Raw genomic sequence first — 18098 nt, forward strand, 5'->3', positions numbered from 1 at the left:
GTGTTGAGTTTGATATGTTCTTTATAGATTTTGGATACTAACCCATTATCTGATATGTCATTTGCAAATATCTTCTCCCATTCCATCAGTTGCCTTTTAGTTTTGTTGATTGTTTCCTTTGCTGTGCAGAAGCTTTTTATCTTGGTGAGGTCCCAATAGTTCAGTTTTGCTTTTGTTCCCTTGCCTCTGGGGACATATCAAGTAAGAAGTTGCTGTAGCTGAGGTCAAAGAGGTTGTTGCCTGTTTTCTCCTCTAGGATTTTGATTGTTTCCTGTCTTATATTTAGGTCTTTCATACATTTTGAGTTTATTTTTGTGTATGGTGTAAGAAAGTGATCCAGGTTCATTCTTCTGCATGTCGCTGTCCAGTTTTCCCAGCACCATTTGAAGAGACTGTTTTTTCCATTGGCTATTCTTTCTTGCTTTGTCAAAGATTAGCTGGCCATACGTTTGTGGGTCCATTTCTGTATTCTCTATTCTGTTCCATTAATCTATGAGAGCACATGACTCTCATAGTTATGTGGGTCATGAGTTCAAGCCCCATGCTGGGCATGGAGCCTCCTTAAAGAAAAAAAGACATATGGGGCGCCTGGGTGGCTCAGTCGGTTAAGCATCCAACTTCAGCTCAGGTCATGATCTCAGGGTCCGTGAGTTCGAGCCCCGCGTCGGGCTCTGTGCTGACAGCTCAGAGCCTGGAGCCTGCTTCAGATTCTGTGTCTCCCTCTCTCTCTGCCCCTCCCCTGCTCGTACTCTCTTTCTATCAAAAAATAAATAAATGTTAAAGAAAAAAAGTAATAATTTCTTCATAGATAAAATAGGAACTCATTTTTTCACTTATTCAACAACTACTTACTGAACATCTTTGTGCAGGAGCCTGGCTCTGAGCTGGGATAAAGCACCAGGAGAACCTGGCTGCTGGGGAAGGAGTAGCAGTGACTATGGCTGGGGCTCTGGGTTACCAGACTTGCAGAGCACACGAAGACTGCAGGATAAAGAGGGACCAGAAACACAGCATCTCAGGGCCAAGACCCAGACTCAAAGCCCTTTTACTGGAAGGTGGGGTTACATTAGTGGTAGCTAGCTCCACCCTACATTGTACCATTATATTTTCCTTCTTAGGACTATCTCCAGAGGGCTAGGATTTCAGGGTTTTATAGATGAGAGCCTTAAAAAATATCTAGGGGGTACCTGGCTGGCTCAGTTGGTTAAGTACCTGACTCTAGATTTTAGCTCAGGTCATGACCTCACAGTTTGTGAGTTTGAGCCCCACATTTGGCTCTGTGCTGACCGTGCAGAGCCTGCATGGGATTCTCTCTCTCTTTCCCTCTCTCTGCCCCTCCCTGCTCTCAATTAAATAAATAAATAAATAAATAAATAAATAAATAAATAGATAGATAGATAGATAATCTAGGCCACTAATTCCTACACTTTTCCAATTCATAAGTCAGTAACATCATCAAACTGATTTGGTGGGCCAACAGAGAGTTACCAACTTCTTACTTGCTAAATGAAGACATGGGAAAGAAACATCCAGGAGAAAAACCCAGCTACCATCTACCATCATTTCACAAAAGAAACGACAGCTTACTATAAAAGGTAGGAAAGACATAATCTCAGAATAAAGGACAGACTTTTACACTTCATGAAGTTAACTTCCTTCATGAAAACATACTATGTTGGCTTTATTTTTCTCATTTCACCGCAGACCTGCACTGAACCAAGGCCAGCTTCAGGCACCCTTTTACTCACCAATCCCTTCGTGTTATGGGTAAAGAGATCACGGGTCAAGCCTGGATCAGATGTCCGGGATTAAGAGCCAGGACTCAGAGCCCTGTCTCCCACCCTCTTTCTCAGCTTCCATTTGTACTACAAATCCACTCTGATGGGCAGGAAAGAGTGGAATCACTGACCAGCTCCTGCCCTGATGAAAGGAGGGAGAAAAACTTAAGGAGAATGACTTCCCAGGGAGTCTACTGTCCTCTCTCACACCTTCCTGACACCTCCACCCCCCAACTGCCCACTCTCCAGGCCCCCTCTTCGGCCTTCCTCTGTGACTTGTGACTCTTGTAGGATTGGACGCATCTGACACTGTTGACGATTCTCTCTCCTTGAACCTCTCCCTCCCCTGGCATTTTGCACCAGTGTCTGTGGGTTCCCCTTCTGCTTCCTAAGTAACCCTTCCTCCTTCACTCATTCCTCTTTCTGTCTTAGAAATGTAGGTATTCCCTGGCATTCCCTCATTGATCTCATTCATTACCATTTACATGCGGACAGTTCCCAAACTTTTACTAACCCCAGTGTTGTCCTTTCTTCCGAGCTTCAGACTCATGTTGTTAATGGATATGTTGCTATCCACCTGTAACTCTGGAAGTCACCCAAAATAACATGTTGCAGTCAGAAAGCTTCCTTTTCCTTCTAAATCTGCTCCTCCTTCCCTTTTTCCCTGCCTCAGCTACAGCTATCACCCTCCACTCTACCTCCAAAGGTAGACATTTTGGAGTCAAACTTGACACCTCTTCCTTCCTTCCTGCCACTTTTGGATCTGGCACACATCCAGCCTATCCTTTCTTAGAAATGTCTTGGGGCACCTGGGTGGCTCAGTCGGTTGGGCGTCCGACTTCGGCTCAGGTCACGATCTCACGGTCCATGAGTTCGAGCCCCACGTTGGGCTCTGTGCTGACAGCCCAGCACCTGGAGCCTGCTTCAGGTTCTGTGTCTCCCTGTCTCTCTGACCCTCCCCCGCTCATTCTCTCTCTCTCTCTCAAAAATAAATGTTTAAAAAAATTAAAAAGAACTGTCCTTCTAATCTTAAATGTTTTTAAGCCCATCCTCACTGCCTGACAGTCATTTCTTTCCTTTGCTAGTGCAACTAATGTAGCATTTCCCTAATTGGCTGCCACACCAGCACTCACCCACCTCTTTTGTGCCCAACTGCTCTATTATCTAAAATACAAACCTGAGCATGCTGCTGTCTTTCTTATGAAACCTCTATTAGAATCAAAAATTTTTTTAAAAAGGAGAATTTTAAAAAGTATAATCCTCAATGCTGATGAGGATGCTGTGAAACCAGCAATCTCATTTATTGCTAATAGAAATGCAATTTGTCGAATCATTTTAGAATGCAATTTAAGGATACATCATAAAAGCTTAAACATATTCAGTCTTTGACTAGTAATTCTACTTCTGAGAAGCTGAGGAAATAACCCCATCTATGAAAAAGCTTCATGAACAAAGATATTTATTACATCATTATTTATATGGAGAGAAACTGGAAAGAGCCTAACTATGTTACAATAAAAGTAATCTATGATACTGGATGGCCTATTATACAGCTATTAAAAATGACATTTACTCATAGAAAAAAGACAAAATAAAATAGACTAAAATGTCTGTAATGATTATTTCTAACTGGTGGGATTATGGATGACTTTAATTTTCTTTTTTTTATAATTTTCTATATTTTCCAAAGTTTCTACCATAAATAACTATTATAATTAGGTAAGAAAATTTACTTTTAAATAATGCTTAGAATAAGTTTATGGTAACTGAAAAAAAGAGCAGCATATCAAATTGTACATAAAACATGATCTCACTACAACCACAAATGAGAGTATAAGGAAATACAGCAAACCATTCATACTGATTGCCCCGTGGTGATAGCACTGTAGGGAATTTTTTGTTGATTTCACCTTCCTGCTTTTCCAACTACAGTGGAAGAAGAGTAGACACACACACACACACACACACACACACACACACACACACACCACACACACCCCATTGCCTGCAGGATTTAACCCACATACCTTACTATGGCCTAATTGCCACAGGGACCCTGGATGACATTTAAAAAAATTTGAGCTATAATTCGCATACCATAAAATTCACCTTTTAATTTGTACACCTCAGTGGTTTTTAGTATATTCACTAAGTTGTATGACCTAATTCCAGAACATTTTTATCAACCCCAAAAGAAAGCCTGTACCAATTAGCAGTCACTCCCCATTCCCCCCTTTTCCCCTCCTTAATCTACTTTGGGTTTCTATTAATTTGCCTATTCTGGACATTTCGTACAAATAGAAGCATACAGGATGTGGTCTTTTGCATCTGGTTCTTTCATTTAGCATAATGCTTCGGAGTTCATCTGTGTTTTAGCCATTATCAATACTTCATTCCTCTTAATTGCCAAATAACATTCCATTGTATGGACATACCACATTTTGTTTATTCATTTATCAATTGATGGGCATTTTAGTTGTTCTCACTTTTTGGCTATTGTAATTCTTGCTGCTGTGAACATTCATGTACAGGTATTTGTGTGATTATGTTTTCAGTTCTCTTGGGTATATATATAGGAGTGGAATTGATGGGTCATGTGGTAGGTCTATGTTTAACTTTTTGAGGGACTGTTTTCAAAGCAGCTACCCTATTTTACATTCCTACCAGCACTGTATGAGGGTTTCAATTTCTCCACATCCCCACCGACACTTGATAATGTCTGTCTTTGTTATTGTAGCCATTTTAGTGGGCATAAAGTGGCATCTCATTGTGGTTTTGATTTGTATTTCCGTAATGAGTAGTGATATGAAATTTTTTGTGTACTTAATTGGTCATTTCTTTGGGGAAATATCTATTTAAGTCTTTTGCCCATTTTAAAATGTAAGGTTGTTTGTCTTTTCACTGTTGAGTTGTAACCGATCTTCGTATATTCCAGTCTCTTATCAGATATATAATTTGCAAATATTTTCTCCCATTCTGTGGGTTGTCTTTTTAGTTTGATGGTCTCCTTTAAAACACAAAAGTTTAAAAGTTTTTTTTAATGTTTATTTATTTTTGAGAGAGAGAGTGTGAGTGGGGGGACCAAGAGAGAGGGAGACATAGAATCTGAAGCAGGCTCCGGGCCCGTCAGCATAGAGCCCGAAGCAGGGCTCAAACTCACAAACTGTGACATCATGACCTAAGCCGAAGTTGGATGCTTACCTGGCTGAGCCACCCAGGTGCCCTAAAACACAAAAGTTTAAATTTGAAGTTCAATTTATCTATCTTTTCTTTTGTGCTTTTGGTGTCACAGCTAATAAACAAACCATTGCCTGATCCAAGATGATGAAGATGTGCCCCTAGGTTTTCTTCTTTTTTTTTTAAGTTTATTTATTTATTTTGAGGTGGGGGGGGGGCAGAGAGAGAGCAAGGGATGGGCAGAGAGAAAGAGAATCCCAAGCAGGCTCCATGCTGTCAGCTCAGAGCCCACCACGGGGCTCAATGCCCCTAAACACAAGATCAAGACCTGAGCCAAAACCAAGAGTCAGACACTTAACTGACTGAGACACTTAACTGACTGAGACACCCGGGCGCCCTGCACCTGGGTTTTCTTCTAAGCGTTTTCGTTTTAATGCTTGCATTCAGGTCTTTGATCCATGTTGAATTTCCTTTCGTATGTGGTGTGAGGTGGGAGTCTAACTTCATTCATTTCCATGTGGATGTCCGGTTGTCCCTGCACCATTTGTTAAAAAGACTATTCTTTCTTGGGAGATCGAGCCCTGCAGAGCCTGCTTGGGATTCTCTCTCTCCCTCTCTCTCGGCCCCTCCCTTGCTCTTGCGTGCACATGCTTATGCGTGCTCTCGCTCACTCTCTCAAAAACAAATAAGTACATTTTTAAAAATTAAAAAAAATACTATTCTTTCTCCACTGAATTAGTTAGCATGCTGGTTGTAACCAGCTGACCTTAAATATCAGGGCTGGATGACATTTTAGCTTATCTGCTAGTCTTCATCAGACTTCTGTTTGCTAAGCTTTTCTCATCCTTGATACCTGTGGACAGGCTGGTCCTTCACCTAACATCCACTTGTGTTGGTAGCTGAGCATCTTCATTCTCCAGATATTATCTGTACCCACAGCCTTCCCTTCTCCCCCCAAAGCAGTCAGCTTCTGTGTCCCTGGAGCATTTTGCTCATCCCTCTCTCTATCATTGCTCTATTCACCTTGTATTAACGTGATTTATTCATGAATTCACCTGGATATACTTTGAGATTTCTGAGAGCTGCACCCATGTCTTAATTCTCTTTGAAGCATGCAGCACGGCACCTGGCACTTAACAGGTATTTCATGAATGTCAGTTGAGTGACCATTGACTGAAATTTCTGAAAATAAGCACTATGCTGAGGACTTTAATGGGAAGAGAAAGGAGCAAATTATTGGATCAATGCCTCTCACCCTCTCCCCTTCAATTCCAGAGACTAGTATTTGTTCATTCATTCATTTGTTCAACAAGTTTTTATTAAGTACCTGTTCTGTGCTAGGCATTGAGCTAGGAGCTCAATGTGATAATGTGGTGAACGCAAGCAGACGTGGTCCCTACCCTTAGTGGTGTGTACAGGGTAGTGCGTAAATCAACATTAATAAAAGAATCATATAAACACAAAAAATGCAAGCACCTGTCATCAGACCATCTCTTGTGCTCTCTACCGACCTCCTGCTCATGTGTTCATTGGTAATTTGACCACCAGGCTCACTGACTTTCTCTGTACCTCCACTCGTGCCATTGTCTGTGGTGACTCTAAGACCCATGTAGATGACCATCTGTTACCCTGCCTCTTGTTTCTTGATGCTTCAACACCATCATCCTCTCCTCCTCCGCACCTCAGCCATAGTCACACACAGACCTTGCCACAAGTACAGAACCTCTAAACTTTCCATTCCAACCATCCCATTCAGATCATCACCATGGATCTTCCCAGCTCAGTGATCCTAGGACTACCGTTCCAACGATTCTCCCACCTATTGAGGTCTTCAATCCCCTGGCCCTCTACCATATTTTCCTGTCCTTCACCACATAGGTCCTCCTTTCCTCCTCACCCAACCTAGACTCTATGGCCTAGTATGGTGATTGTTCCATAATGCCCATGCTCCCTGTGTCCACCTACCCAAACCCCAACCCTGGTTAAACCCTGTGGAGCACCTCTTTGGTACTTGTCCCTGGTCACAGGAACATGGCTGGAGAAAACAGTAGAAACTGCACAGACAGGTCTTGTTTTACATTGAAGTCCTCAAACAAGTGGATGGCCTCAGCACTGCCCAGCGATCCTACTACCGTCCCCAGTCAGTCTGCCACCCTCCAAGATGGCTATTTGTACCTTCTCCTCTTTTCTCCAGCCTCAGTGCCCTTCTCCTGCCTAGTTCTCAGCTGATGATCTCATCTTCCTATTCACTGAGAAAACAGAGGCCATCAGAATGCTCATTATCCACCACTAAACTGACCAGCCTCCAGCATCAATATGTATGTGCTGTGCCCTCTCCTGTCGCGGATTACAAATTGTCCCCGTGCATGTGGAGCGCCAAGCTCTCCACCTGGACCCTGGACCCCATTCTTCCTCATTTATTGGAGGACTGGTTGCAGTGATCTCTCTCTTGTGAATCACCAATGTCATCCTTCCTACTGGAACATTCCTTTTAGCACACAACTATATTGCAGTGCTTCCCATCTTAAAACAGAGTAAAAACCCAAACAGAAACACCCTCCAGAATGCTCATGTGTTTCCCTGCTCCTTGTTGTAGCAAAATTCCCCAAAAGACTTGTCTAAATGTCCTCCAACCTCATGTAGTACCTTCCCAATTTGCTCTCTCAATTCTAGCCACATTGGCTTTCTGCTGTTCTTTGGACTTACTAAGTTCATTCCTGCCCCAGGACTTTTGTCCTTGCTGTTCCTTTTGTCTGAACTCGTCTTTCCATTCACCTCTTCATGGTTTGTTCCCTCATTTCACTGAAGACTCATTTTAAGTGTCATCTGCTCAGAAAGTGTCATCTTCTCCACTGCCCTTATCTGAAGTGATTACCTCTGCTGCTGCCACCACACTAATCCTTACCCAGCCTTCTCTTCCTCACAGCACTTACCACTGCCTGATGTTCTAGTAGGTGTGTATGTGTTTGTTTGCTTATTGCCTCTTCTTCTGTTAGAGTGGAAGCTCCCTTGGGACTTCTTTGTTCACCATTATATTCCTCACCTCCAGAATACTGTCTGGCACATAGTAGACACCCAATAACTATGAATTAATAAGTAGATGGATGGCTGAACATGATTCTGTGAGGATGTAGAAGGGAAGGATTTACCCAGTCAGGAAAGGTAGAGAAAGCTTCCTTGAGGATGTATGATATTGGGACAAAAAGAGAGGGCTAACCAAGTGAGCTAGGGAGGGACAAATATTCCGGACATCAGGAGTGTGCAAAGGTCCTGGGGCTGGAAGGAGTGCAGCAAATTCAAGCTGAGAGAAGGCCTGCATGGGGCACAGGGAATGAGAGGGAGCCGGTATGAGGTGGGCAAGAGCCAGGCCCTGCCATTCTTCCTACAAAAATGCCATGAAGGGCCTGGAGGCCTGGGGTATGCTCTGGCTTCTGTCCTAACAGCAGTGGGAGGCCTTGGATGAAAGGCACAATGTGATTAGATTTGCATTTGAAAAGCTCCCCCTGATGCACTTATTATTGCTAATAATGATGATATGATGATGATGATAAATGCTTGCATCTGGATAGTGAAAGGTCTTTTCAAAGTATTTTCACACTCTCCACCCGAGCCTCAGCCTCTTGAATCCACCAGCAAAGCTGCTGAACCTGAGGATGTAGTGTTCTACTGTTACAGGGATCAGGTTTTCTGAATCCCAAATCAGGGCCCATGGTCTGAGAAAGGACATTCTACCCCCACCCCTCCTTATCTTTTCTTTTTAAGTATATAAAAGCTATACATTCCAATCACATTTAATTACACACTTAACAAACTGTCTCCGTTAAAAAAATGCCCAGATACTGAGACTGTTCCAGAAAGTTAGGGGGAAGTTATTACCGTAAGCAGCCTTGCATCATCAACAAGACCTAGTCACACTTTTAAAGTCATATGTGTCCTAACATTGTTGGGCTATAAATTCAATATATTAGGACAATGATTTAAAAGTCAACCCAAGTTCTTCTCCCTCCTCCCCTCAGTAAAAGGGCAGTCGCTCCTGTGAGTTTGGAGGTCCTGTTCTGATTTTGGGGGGGGTGGGCAGGAGAGTGGAGAGAATGCTGAGGCCTTGACCTTTTGGGAGCTGGGGGCTCAGGGGGTCATGAGCACAATGTCCCTTCAGGGAGATAACCCAGCTAACATATGCTGCTGTTACTGTTGTGTATTTTGAGTGATGGTGAACCTGCTGAGTTTATGAATGGGAAACAAACTCCAGGGAAGGCGGGAGAGGATGGTGGGTAGGAACAGAGGCAGATGAGGGTAGACAAAGATTCTCTGATTCTAGAAATAAATGTGCCTGTATACACACAAATACACAGGAAGATGCTAAAATCAAGTCTTCCCCTGAGTCTGTTTGGGAGATGGGCAAAGGGACTCAGTGTGATCTTACAAATGGAATGATGGGCCTTAAGATGTCTTTCTAGAAGTCTCCTGGCGGAAACCAAGAGGAAAGGGTGACTTTCTGGGTGATGACTGTGGAGAATGGTCACAAAAGAGAGGCGCGGTGAGCCCTAGGGACCAGGGAATTTATGGCAATCAGCCATCAGAACTAGAACGTGAATGAGTCACGTTCTTTCCTTCTGCTATTAGTAACTGGCATCACTTGGCTGGGAAATAAAAGGCCGAGATGTGATTTTATAACTGCTTTCAAGTAGGGAGAAGGTTTTCCTTTGGAAGATGGTCATGAGCTGTTTTCAGCCCTTAGGAGGGGAAACCAGCTTATTCCCATGCTGGGTGTAGATTTCAAGAGCTTTTCAGTTTAAGAACTGCCAGACCCTGAGGCTGGCTCTGGATGAAGACTCAGGAAGTCCCCAGAGGGTCCTGAGGTCTCAGCATGAGGCTTTAGAGTTGGGGGTTCCATGGGGGTGCTGTCTTGTTCCCCAAAGCCTCCTTCTCCAGGTGTGGGGCAGTGGTATGTGGGCTCCATCAGCACCTGCCCACAGCTCTCCACACTCTGGAACGATCCTCAGATGGTGAACCTGACCACATCCTGGGGAGGCCAGTCTCCTCACCTCTTGGGGAAGATGGTTGGGTTCACCATCTGAATCATGAATGCAAGAGGCCTGTGTCCTTTCCAATGCCATCTGACGTGAGAAGTATGACCGAAGGGAAGTCAAAGTGGAAAGAGACAGTAGTCTTAACCAATTGTTGTTAACATATTTTATAAAAACACATGATCATGTAAACTCATTACCAGGCCCCTCTAAGGGCGTTGCAAGGGGCTCATGCAAGTGTGTGTGTATGGGGGGGGGGGTGGGTAAACCCCTGAAGTTTCATTACCTTCAAGGCACATCCATCTTTGATGCCCAGCACTGTACATTCATGACTTTATTGAATCTTTACAATATTCCTGTGAGATAAGTACTGTTCTGTCTCCATTTCCCAGGAGACCGAGACTTGGGGAAGTTAGGAACTTGTCACACAACTGGGGTGAGTGAACAGGGGTTTGAGCCCATTGATCTAACTCAAGGGTTAGCATTTATTTCTTTTTCTTTTAAAAAGAATTTTTTTAATGTTTATTTTTGAGAAACAGAGAGACAGTACGAGTGGTGAAGGGCAGGGAGAGAGAGGGAGACACAGAATCCGAAGCAGTTTCCAGGCTCTGAGCTGTCAGCACAGGGCCCGATGTGGGGCTCGAACCCACGAACTGTGAGATCATGACCCGAGCTGAAGTCAGAAGCTCAACCGACTGAGCCACCCAGGCACCCCAGGAGTTAGCATTTCTTTTTTTTTTTTTTAATTTTTTTTAAGGTTGATTCATTTTTCAGAGACAGAGACAGAGCGTGAGCGGGGGAGGGGCAGAGAGAGAGGGAGACACAGAATCTGAAACAGGCTCCAGGCTCTGAGCTGTCAGCACAGAGCCTGACCCAAACCCACAGTCCGTGAGATCATGACCTGAGGCAAAGTCAGAAGCTTAACCGACTGAGCCACCCTGGCACCCCAAGAAAACTAATTTTAAAATGATTGTGAGATAGTAGGCATTTTTATCTACACTATCTCGTTTAATGTCTTTCTTAAATGTGTTTGTTTGTTTGTTTTATAAAAAGCACACAAAAAGGCTCCGATGTGGGGGCTGAACTCATGGACGGCGAGATCATGACCTGAGCCAAAGTTGGACGCTTAACTGACTGAGCCACCCAGGTGCCCCAGGAGTTAGCATTTCTAACCACTACTCCCCCCTGCCTTCTCTTACCCTCCAGGAGCATATATTCCTAGAGAAACCAAGCACATGTATGTAGTGTCCTACCTTCCTTCCAGTCTCTGCTCAAATATAACCTCATCAAAAAGAGTTAACCAGGTGAGGTAGGGAGGGACAAGCATTCCAGACAAGAGGAGTGTGCAAAGGTCCTGGGGCTCCAAGGAATGTGGGGAACTGGGGAAGCCTGCCTAGGGGCACAGGGAATGAGAGGGAGTTAGTATGAGGTGGGCCCGCCATTCCTTTTTACAAAGAATGGTCACCCATCCTCAACCCTGTTCTAATTTCCTCCAGTGCGCTTTTGATCAACTGACATACTCTATACCTAATTTCTATCAACTTCCTTCTTGCTAGAATGTGAATTTCATGAAGGCAGGGACCTCATCTGTTTTATTCATTGCTGTATGCCCAGTGCCTAGGATGTTATCTGGCAATTCAGGTGGGCATTTGATATATATTTATTGAATTAACCAATTACACAATTAAATAGTTACAGTACCAGCCTGTTCTTCATAAATGGCTGGAGCATGTTACAGCCAACAGGTGTTATAGTGGTTAGAAGACCGAAAACATTTCAAACCAGGAGATTATCAGACAGGGTTTCCAAAAGGAGGTTGGCCTGTGAAGGATGGCTAAGCTAATATATATATTTAGGAGGCAATGGCGGGGGAAGGGATAGGATTGGGTAGCGGTCCAGCAAGCTGCTTGGCATGCCTCCCAGCCTCTGCCAGGCTCCTTGGATGTGGGCCTCTGTGCTATATTCACACATCATCTAAGTGGGTTGTGAAACACTGGCACTAGCTACCAAGGGATGCTATGGTTTCTCCTTCCTTGGAGATCTTTAAAAATAGGAATAAGCAATCAACTGTCCTAAATTCTTTAGGAAGGGAAGCACTGGCATTGTTGGCTCCTACAGTGTATGAGGTAGTTTAACTTTTTCATCTGATACAAGCATCTCGAGAGCTTGTGAGGTTGGTACTATTATTATCCCCATTTTATAGATGAGGAAACCATCTAGGAAGGAAGCTCATACACCAGTTATGAGAGGTGTCTCTGTGACTGCAGAGCCTGTGGGCTCCCCACTACCCCCGAGGCTCTGACGCTCTGTGCTCCAGTCTGTCCTTTTAGGATGCGTGCATCCTGTATTAGAATAGCACAGGGTGCTTCCTAAGGCTGACAGTAACCAGTAGACGTCTCATAATGGTGGGGGCAAAAGTGACTCCTGTCAGGTGACTGAATTTTATTTGATCTTAGGGCAGGATTTCTTTGAGGCAGGAGGTTGGACCAGACGACCTGTTCTTGCCTCTGCTGCAGTGTTGTTTTAAAACGTTGTAAAGAGGTGGGATGAGTAGCAGCGATAGCTTGCTAGTTCAGGGGACTTCGGATTAAAGCACTCACTGAATTAACGCCGGGTGCCCAATGTGGAGGGGTAGTTACATCAGTCCAGTGATGTATTGTTCCAGCCCTGCAGGTAGACAGGGCATGGAGTAGGTATGCAAGAATTTTATAGGGAAGAGGCAGATGGCGGAGAAGGGGAAAGTCAGGACTTGGAAGGCACATGAAATTAACCCTTTGTGCACATCCTTTGAGAAGTGGCCTGGGGCTGTGACATTAGCCTTGGGTTCAAAATTCTCGCTTGGCCATTTACTGAGCTGGGCAGTCTGGGGTGAATCAGATAACATTTCTCTGCCGGCCAGCATTCTTTGGTTGCATGCAATGGAAACCAACTGTGGCTGCCTTGAGCGGGGGAAGGTCACAGAATGGGCAGAAAAGCCCCAGTCTATGGCCTCAGGAAGGGCTGAGGGATGAACTCTTCAGAGTGGTGTTCAGGGCTTTTCATCACTGGGTTGAGAATTCCTCTGTGCAGGGTGAGGGCTGCAGGAGAGACCTGGGTCCCACACCACCCTCTGGGCAGGAGGGCAGGATGCTTTGACTGTCGGTTTCATCATTACAGTATCCAGTGATGGGGGGAGCGTTCCCTGATGCTGAATCAGGGCGGAAACATTACCTTCCCTGCAGAGGTTTCTTGTAAGGATTTGCGTTAATATATCTAAACTGGTTTGCACAAACAACTTCCAGGAAACTGTAGTTATTTCCGTAATATGGCCAAATCTTTGTTATCCCTTTTGCAGACTGTCCATGGTGACTTTTATTTATTGATTTGTTTGTTTGTTTGTTTATTTATTTATTTATTTATGAACTCCAGTGTGCACCTTTAGAAAAGGAAGAACATATCCCTCTATAACTAAAATAATATCACAGTTAACACAATTAATAATGATTCTTTTATATCACCTAATATGTCCATATTGAGATTTCTTTGTGGACTGTTAAATCTAGCCCGATGGCTGCCTTGCACAGTCTCTCTCTGTGGGCTCAGGGAGATAAGCTCATTGTAATATTCGCCTAAGCCAACCAGAATTGGAAAGGTACATCTGTTACAGGAAAAAAAAAGTCATGGACTGTATTTTACGTCTAAATAGAGTTGATCTGGGATTTCCCTCTGTTTTGGTGTTATTCGGGTCACCACTCCCCCTCATTAGTATCGACTGTATTTAACACTGCCACAGTTAATGAAAGCTTAAGCAGTTAAGCACGTACACGAAATCCCCTATTACTCCAGGGTGCGTGTCCAAGTCTTCCAGTGCAATTCAACAAACATTTATTGAGTGCCTACTATATGCAAAAGATTTCTCCTTATAACCAGCCTCATGGGCCAAACTTCATTTTTTTTCCCCCAGCAAATTTTATACATCAGGACAGATTTGGCTGTCTAAAGTGGGAGAGAAGGAGCAGTCACACTACAGAATTACTTATCTATGAATTTTAAGATCTACTAAAAGGAATCCTCCTGGTTCCTTTGGGGACAAACATTTCATAATAGAAATGTTTAAAAATCATTTTTAAAAAGATTTTTTTTTAAAAGGTTAGCCTGTTCGTTTCTTCTCGCCTAGTGACGCTTTTCCTACCAAAGACAAGGGCAAAGAGATTTGCAAAGGAGTGTCTTCTGCAGAATCTAGGAAACCACAGCCTTTGGGGCTTTATTGTAGCAGGGAAAGACAGCAATTCTCAACCTGGAGTCTTCCCCAAAGGCTGCTGTTTCCAGTTCCTTGAGTCAGAAATCACTGTCTCCAAGACAGCAAAAAGAAAAAGAGAAGTTGTGAGGCAGGGTTAAAAAGGTACAAAATATAGTGTTTTATAAGACCGGATGTGAGCAGTAATGTGGGGAAATGGCCCTCTTCGACTCTGCTGGCGGGAGCGTAAATAGATACAACCTTAATGGAGGGCAATTTGGAAATACTATCAAAAGCCCTAAAAATTATTGTGCTCTTGGAATTGATCCCAAGGAAATAGATAGGGCCATACTCAAAGATTTATCTATTGGAGTAGTCATTGCAACATTGTTTATAATAGTGGAAAATTGGAAATAACCTAAATGTCCAACCATAGGGGACTGCCTTGGTTTGGCTCAGTAACTTACAGGGCATCCTTCCATGATGGAATATTATTTGGGCATTTGAAATGATGGGGCTCTCAGGGTCCATGGTTCAGGGAATCTCTGTAATTAAATGCCAAATCATGCGTGTGTATGTGTATGCAGGCATGTTCTGGTGGAAGGGGAGGATTCTATGGATTTTCAAATTGATACATGACCCAAGAGAGTAACAAATCACCATTGTGGGAAACACTTCAAGCAGAAGGATGTTGACAACAAATTATTACATTACAGAGTGAAGGGTGGGTTAAAAGCACATATAATATAATCTTATTTTTGTAAAACGTGTGTATGCACGTATGTGTAGGAAAAAGATGAAAAAATTATCCACCCAAATGATAATCATGGTTATCTCAGAACAGTGAGATTATAGGTAATACTTATTTTTTCTTTGTTGTATTTTCTAAAAGTTACCATTAGCATATATCACTATTACCTTAAAAAAAATTTTTTTTTTAACGTATGAGTATCGACCCTGCAACCTTGAACCACACTGCCTTGTCCCAACTGGCCAGCTGAAGTGTGTGTGTATGGGGGGGGGGGGGAGGGGGGTCTCTGGCGAGTTTCTTAACTTCTCTAGGCCTTAATTTCCTCATCTGTAAGGTGGGGATGGTCATAGTTCATATTAATATATGCCAGGGCCTGGCACAAGGTAGGTGCTCAGTGAAGGTTGGCTATTGTTAGCAAAACAGAAGTGAGGCAGGGTGGTATGTACATGAGCTTTGGAGACACACAGGCTTGGGTTTGAACCCAGGTTCGCAACTCCTTAGCTAGTGATCCCCTTGTGTAAGCCTTACTTTTCCCATCTGTAAAATGGACACAAAATACTGATCTTGCTGGGCTAATTTCAGCACTGGAGAAATACACTGTGCCTAATCCATAGTGGTGGCCTGAAAGATGATAGGAAATTTCCAACTAAAGTAGAATTGTATTCTTTGGGAATTGACAGTCAGTGTTTAGAGAACGAATCCTTTGGCTTTCTTTCACACCTTAACACAGATCTTCACCTCAAGCTTCAGGCTGTGACACTACAGTGAAGATGCTGGCCTAGCACATGGCTTCCATAGCACATGGCATTCCGCCCATCTAGCTAGTATTGCCACTGTGATTAGTAATAAGTGTTACTTGTGGAGTTATTGTCATGTACTGGTCCTGGGATGAATCATTCTTTTTCTCTGTTCGTACTTTATCTCTTTTCTCCAGAACTGAGCTGCTGACCACAAGAAAATACTGCATACAAAAGAGGGCTTACTGGAGTTGACTAGAGCTTAGCCACCCTCTACTTTCGAGTGTTTTGGTTGTCTTGAACCCTACCCCCACAAGTTACCTAATGAAGACATTGCCTTGTGGAGGACCATTATCTCTTCTGAGATTTTAGGGGATTTTGATATCTGCCTGATGTCTAGTATGTGCTTGTCATCGTATGACGTCATTGTCTTACGGTGTCTTGCAGAGGCCGCGTACTGATTCTTCTCTTGTCTTCATGTTGCACAACATGAAGACAAGACATTGGCGATTCTCTTGGCTCTTCTGGGGGGTGCCTGGGTGGCTCAGTCGATTGAGCAATTGAGCATCAGACTTCAGGTGGGGTTATGATCTCGCGGTCCCATGAGTTCGGGATCTCGAGGTCTGTGAGTTCGTCGGGTTCTGTGCTGACAGCTCGGAGCCTGGAGCCTGCTTCAGATTCTGTGTGTCCCTCTCTCTGCCCCTCCCCCACTCGTGCTCTGTTTCTCTCCGTCTCTCAAAAATAAATACATGTTAAAAAAAATTCTGTTGGCTCTTCTTTGAAAATATACCCAGGATCTAACCCCTTCCCCCACTTCCAAAGGTACCACTTTTGCCCCAGCTGCCATCAACAGAATTTTTAAAACACAGACTTGATTTTTGAGAGCAGTTTTTGATTCACAGCAAAATTGAGTGGAAGGTTCAGAGAGTTTCCCTATACCTCCTGCCTCTGCCTCCACAGGCTCCCCCATTTATCAACATCCCTCAGCAGAGTGGTACGTTTGTTACAATTAATGAAGCTACATTGACACATCACTGTCACCCCAAATCCACAGTTTACATTAGGGTTCACTCTTGGTGATTCAAATTCTGTGGGTCTTGACAAGTGTGTAATGACATATATCCCATTAGAGTATCATACAGAATAATTTTACTGCCCTAAAATCCTCTCTGCACTGCCTAATCCATCCCTCCATCCTACCTCCCCCAGCTCCTGGAAACCATTGCTCATTACAAAAAAAAATTTTTTTTTTTTTAATTTTAGAGAAAGAGAGGGGGAGAGAGAGAGGAGGGGGGAGAGGGGCAGAAGGAGGGAGAGAGAGAATCCCAAGCAGATTCCACGCTCAGCATGGAACCTGATGGAGGGCTTGATCCCATGACCTGGGATCATGACCTGAGCTGAAATCAAGATTGGGACACTCAACCGACTGAACCACCCAGGTGCCCCAAGCATTGATTGATCATTTTACTGCCTCCATAGTTTTGCCTTTTCCAGAACATCATATAGTTGGGATCATACAGTATGTTGCCTTTTTAAAGTGGCTTCTTTTACTTAGTGATATACAGCTCAAATTCCTGTGTCTTTTCATGGCTTGACAACTTTTTACTGCTAAATAATATCCCATTGTCTGGATGTATCACGATTTATCCCTACTGAAAAGCATCTTGGTTGCTTCCAAGTTTTGGTAATTATGAATAAAGTTGCTCTAAACAGGTTTTTGTATGGACATAAGTTTTCAGTTCCTTTAGGTAAATACCAAGGAGTGTGATTGCTGGATCGTATGGTAAGAGTATGTTTAGTTTTGGGGCACCTGGGTGGCTCAGTTGGTTGAGTGTCTGACTCTTGATTTTGGCTCAGGTCATGATCCCAGGGTGTGGGATTGAGCCCCATGTCGGACTCCAAGCTGAATGTGAAGCCTGCTTAAGTTTCTCTGTCTCTCTCTCTCTCCCTCTGCCCCTCTATCCTGCATGTACTCTCTCTTTCTCTCTCTCTAAAATAAAAATTAAAAAAAGAAAAAAGTATGTTTAGTTTTGTAAGAAAGCGCCAAACTGTCTTCAAAGTGGCTGTACCATTTTGCACCCCCGTCAGTAGTGATGAGGGTTCTTAGCAGTGTTTGATATTGTCACTATTCTGGATTTTGGCCATTTTAATAGATGAGCAGTGGTATCTCATTATTATAATTTCCCTAATGGCATACGATGTGGAGCACCTTTTCGTGTGCTGATTGCCATCTGTGTATCTTCTTTGGGGAGATGTCTGTTAAGGTCTTTGGCCCATTTTTAATCAGGTTGTTTGTTTTCTTATTGTTGAGTTTTAAAAGCTCTTTGTATATTTTGGATAATAGTCTTTATCAGACATGTGTTTTGCAAATATTATATCCCAGACAGTGGCTTCTCTTCAGTGTCTGTCACA

At 43.5% G+C, this 18098-nt stretch overlaps 1 long non-coding RNA gene across 3 annotated transcripts in view; it reads left to right on the forward strand.

Annotated features, from left to right (window-relative positions):
- LOC113603367 (uncharacterized) overlaps window positions 1-18098 on the forward strand; it is a 72814-nt gene that overhangs the window by 27017 nt on the left and 27699 nt on the right. The window contains exon 3 of one of the 3 annotated variants that reach the window (XR_008290363.1): window positions 15884-16432. The exons of the other annotated variants lie outside the window; for them this stretch is intronic. This is a non-coding gene — a long non-coding RNA (uncharacterized LOC113603367). Of the gene's footprint in view, window positions 1-15883; window positions 16433-18098 lie in introns of those variants that run through there. 3 annotated transcript variants of the gene reach the window in all.

The sequence above is a fragment of the Acinonyx jubatus genome, chromosome D1, assembly GCF_027475565.1.
Source record: "Acinonyx jubatus isolate Ajub_Pintada_27869175 chromosome D1, VMU_Ajub_asm_v1.0, whole genome shotgun sequence".
Classification (NCBI taxonomy): Eukaryota; Metazoa; Chordata; class Mammalia; order Carnivora; family Felidae; genus Acinonyx; species Acinonyx jubatus.